Raw genomic sequence first — 4,609 nt, 5'->3', positions numbered from 1 at the left:
TCTCACAGGTCTATAAACAGTGACAGAAATGACTCGGACTGATCTTCTTTGAGTGTTGTAATTCCACACTCCGCCGCTAGGTGGCGGCAGCAAAAACAGACCGAGGTTTGTTTGTTTTTTTTTTTTAAACTTCCGTGCGTGACGGAAGCGACGACACAAACGGACCGTGTGTTTACTAACGGCGGTCCCGCTCGGACAGATAAACTCTGACACCGTGGAGTTTAATTAGATTTAATTAGATTTAATTAATCCACAGAGGAGCAGGTTATCGATGGCGGACCCTGCCGTGTCGTCCGGAGGCTCGCTGAACGCGGGCGGGGTAAGAGAGGCTTGATATGTTCACCGTGAGGGCGCGGGAGGCTCCGCTCATGAAATAACGTCTCTGTAATCCGCTTTAATGTCTCAGACTCGCTGTTTATGAACTCAGTCTGTCTGTAAACGGACAAACATCAGCGGCTGTAACGTTACCTGCGAGCTGACGTTACATCCTCACGTCAGGGAGGTCCAAACTGTGGCCCGCGGGCCGAGGTCAGGCGGCCCGGAGCTTCATTTGTATAAACTTCTGTTAAAGAGGGACACGTGATGATGATACTAACATTACAATGAAAAATAACCAATAATAGTTTAATACAAATGTGCTGTAACATTTCACAATTATAAATATATATAATATATATATATATAATATAGAGATATAGATATATATATATATATATATATATATATATATATAGCTACAACAACCATATACAGAATATAAGATTGTGGGTGTGTGTGTGTGGGGTGTCCAGAGATATAGTAAGATATATAGATAGATATATAGATAAGTATATAATATATAAAATATATGTATGTGTATATGTTGTCTAGATACTATATGAGATATCTATGGCATGTATCGATATATATGTATATATATATGTAGGTACTATATCGCATCCTGTATCTCTATCTGTATGTCTCCTCTCTCCTATATCTATATACTATATCCTATATATACACAGAACTCTCTGGGGTGTGTGTGTGTCTGTATAATCTGTATCCTGGGTAGTAGTAGTGTATATCGCTCTCTTAATCTCTCTCAAATCGCGCTCAAATAGCTATCATCATCCTATATCTCTGCTGTACCTTCGCTACTGCCTCTCCTTGTCCCGCTCCGTCTCCCCTCATTCTGTTTCCCCCGGTCCATCTTGCCCCACGGCTGCCTTTGAGCTTGACTCTCTTTGTCGATTTTAATTTTGATTGTATATTTTTTCCTATCTTTTACTTCTATATTTCTCTGTCCCTGTTTCTGCTGCCTCGGCTAGCGTGGCAAACATCAATTTCCCGTACACTCTGGTCTGTCGCTGTACCCATAGCACATTGACAAGACATTGCACTTGCCTTGATCCTTTTAAAAATGAAGTGTACCATCTAAACCCATCGAACCCAATCAGGCGTGACGAATCTAACAACACGCAGATTCTTTTCCGTTTTTTTCACAGCGGAGTCAGATATCAAAGAATAACTGGATAACACGTACTACATGAAGTTTGATACAATTCTGAACCTCATGTTCTTCTACACAGGACTTATTATGCTCCTGCACAGTCCTGTTCACATTTAATCACTCTTCACTCTTGCTCTTCTCTTTCCGAAAGCAGAGTTAGTTCACCTGTACAGATAGCTGCCTTGGCTGAGTTTCAGGGCCCGGCAACTCCCAGTTACTTTAATCTACGGGTACCGCAGGCTGTTCTAAATCATGTGTCTGTTCCTACAGGCGTAATTTGTTTTCGCGTTTAGTTTTTTTTTGCTTTTCTCTTCTTCTAATCAGTGGTTCTTAACCTTTTGGAAGGTACCAGACCACACCAGTTTCAGATGCTCATTCACCGACCCTTCTTAGTAAAAAATAAATATGGATTTTTTTTACGGGTGCACAAAATAAACCGTGCATCACCTGTTTCGAATAACAAAACAACACAGGGCATGAACTCACAACAACTTACCCAGGGTGACTTTCTGCTGTTGCCTTGGAGAGACCAGGTCAGATATCGTGCTTCACCTTGGCAGTCCAGTCTCCATGTAATTTTCACAGCAAGTCTGTTCCGTGTTCTTAGTTTTTTATTCCAAGCATCCCGAAAACCGATTGCCTCACAAGATATTTGGAAACAATAGTAATAAAAAATTCCAGGGCGGAGGCTCCACCCGAACCCCTGAGACGCGACTCACCGAACCCCTAGGGTTTCGTCGAACCCAGGTTAAGAACCACTGTTTAATCTCTAGTGCTCTCATGCAGCTGCTCTTGAAAGAAACTTTGGCTATACAGTTCTGTATGAAAGGGTGGCTGTATGCATAAATAAATAAAGTTCAATATGACAAGAATCAAGTTATTCAAAAAAAAAAAAAAAAAGAAGCAAATCTTCCAGTCCATACATGTCCACTAGACAATCCGAGCAGGCCATAATATGTTATAAAAAGGAAGCTGTAGGCTGTGATTGGGCCCCTGGGCCCATAGTTTGGGACTCCGGTAATAAGTCAGTTTAAAATGAACATGAAGGTTCAGATTTTAGAACTTCATGTAAGTTTAACGTGTTCAGTACAGTTTAGTTCTTTTATTATCTGACTCCAGATGTGAAAGAAAGGAAACTGTTTGTAGATTTTGCTCACATCTTTTTTATTTGGCATTTTTCAAATTATTAAAATGTTTAGTGGCCCTCTTTAAATAAAAGAAAATTTTGACGGCTGACTGTCCACCCGGACCCTGTTCTGTGTGTGTTTGTTAATCCGGCCGGAATGTGAACATGTTCTCGCTGTCAAATTCAATGTTTTTGTATTCGTCTTTTATTTAATCGCTTTAGAGCTGCAACGGTAAATTGAATCATATAAAGGAGCTGTCATTTGTTTAATGAAAGGTAAAAAATGTGTGTCAACAAGCGTTATAATGACGTGCTTAGGTGCTGCAGGAGATGTTGTGGCCTTCAGTAATCGTGTCCTCCAGAATGTAAAGAAACAGGTAACCAACAAAACAACAAATCCACAGCTCAAGTGTGTTCAGTGAAACAGAAACTGTGTTTTCCTTTCATGCTGCGTGATGTCTCCGTTCTCCTCCAGTCTGACGTGTCCTTTTTCTACTCCTCTTCGTTTACGTACGCCTGAATATCAGCGCGGAGGGGGCGGTAAAGCGGCTTCCAGCCCGGCGGAGAACTACCACCTGTCCCGTCCGTCGACCTGCAGGTCGTCGTCGCGCCCCCGAACAGAGTGCGGCTTCGAGAGCGCGGAGAAGGCGGCGGTGGAGAACGCTCACGGAGATGATGCAGAGCTGTACGTAGCGCCTCGCGTCAGGTGCTCATCCCGCACAGCTCTGCGCTCGCCTGCGTCAGAGTCCAAACCACAACGTTTGTCTCTTTTTTTTTTTTCAGATATATCTGAGAATAGGTCGGTGTGCTAAAGGCTTATGTGTGAACACACAGCCAGAGTGTCCCCACTCTGGTCGGATGCAGTGGTCACACTTTTGAAATGGGAAGACGGTGGATTACATACCACTGCTTAACGAGTAATACAGAGGTTTGAATGCAGTGGTGTGTGTGGGTCACCAACAGGTTTCAATGCCGACACGCGCCGTGTACCCAAGAGAATAAGCAGAGAGGAGGAGGGTTATAACCCCGTACGTAGACCGCTGCTTCTGCTCCCGGGCTTTCAGTATCGATCTAAACTCTGCGATGGATTCTAAAATTTGTGTTTGTGTTTTTTATTTCATTCACTCCAGGTGACAAACAACCCCGTGGCTCTCCAAAGCGCTGTCCGGACGGAACAAAACGCACACATCGGCTCACATCCGGGGCACTTCCCAGAGTTCCCCGACACTCACACACCTAATCAAACACCCGTGGTCCACTCATAGAGATCCTTAACAAACCCTGAAATTCATGTGTCTGAGTGTCAAACAGAAGACAAGTCTTTATTGTGGTTACAGATAAAATGAAGGAGTGTGTTTTTCTTTCTTCACGCGACGTTCAGAGAGCCCGTGTCAGACTACCAGGTGGTTGGAGAAGAAGGCGCGATTCAGAGGAGAGAACTGGAGCGAGCGCTCACGCGCTTCAGGCCAGACCGAAGAAACTCAGAGCCTCTCAAAGACACGTCACCGCCTTCCCACGAGGGTGAGTGACTCTGCCGCACGGACCCCGTTTCAAACATCCTTTGTAGTTTTGTCGTTTTGAGTTTAATCTGCGACCGTGTCGTCAGTGATCGAAGCGCGACCGTGCACCATCCCGTATCTCAGCGCCTCCTGCCCCTAGAGCTCGAACTGCAGACCTGGAGGAGACGGACTCGTCTTAGGAGGACGACCAGACGGACAGCGGAACTGCGGCGGGAAAACATATCACTGTGAGTGGAACTTACTGATAAAGTCCTGATATCGCATTCTTGTGAACGTAATCAGTGTTTCTCTGGGATTCGTGAGATAATGCAGCGGAAAGGCCGTAAACATTTCAGGGTTGCGTGACAGTGTCATAAGTGCTTTGTTCTTTTGTTCCGGGGGGTGATGTTCTCTGGAACATAGAAATTCTGGGATCTGAATCTTGGCAAGCCTACCGCAGAATTCATAACAGAGCTTTGGTTTTCAGTTCGACAT

The 4,609-nt window shown here is 44.3% G+C and overlaps 1 pseudogene; it reads left to right on the top strand.

Annotated features, from left to right (window-relative positions):
- Positions 1-124: 124 nt before the first annotated feature.
- LOC113745044 (transcription initiation factor TFIID subunit 8-like) lies at positions 125-4,362 on the top strand (annotated as a pseudogene).
- The last annotated feature ends 247 nt before the right edge of the window (positions 4,363-4,609 follow it).

The sequence above is a fragment of the Larimichthys crocea genome, unplaced genomic scaffold (assembly GCF_000972845.2).
Source record: "Larimichthys crocea isolate SSNF unplaced genomic scaffold, L_crocea_2.0 scaffold38527, whole genome shotgun sequence".
Taxonomy (NCBI): domain Eukaryota; kingdom Metazoa; phylum Chordata; class Actinopteri; family Sciaenidae; genus Larimichthys; species Larimichthys crocea.
This window is presented reverse-complemented; position numbering and strand designations above follow the sequence as displayed.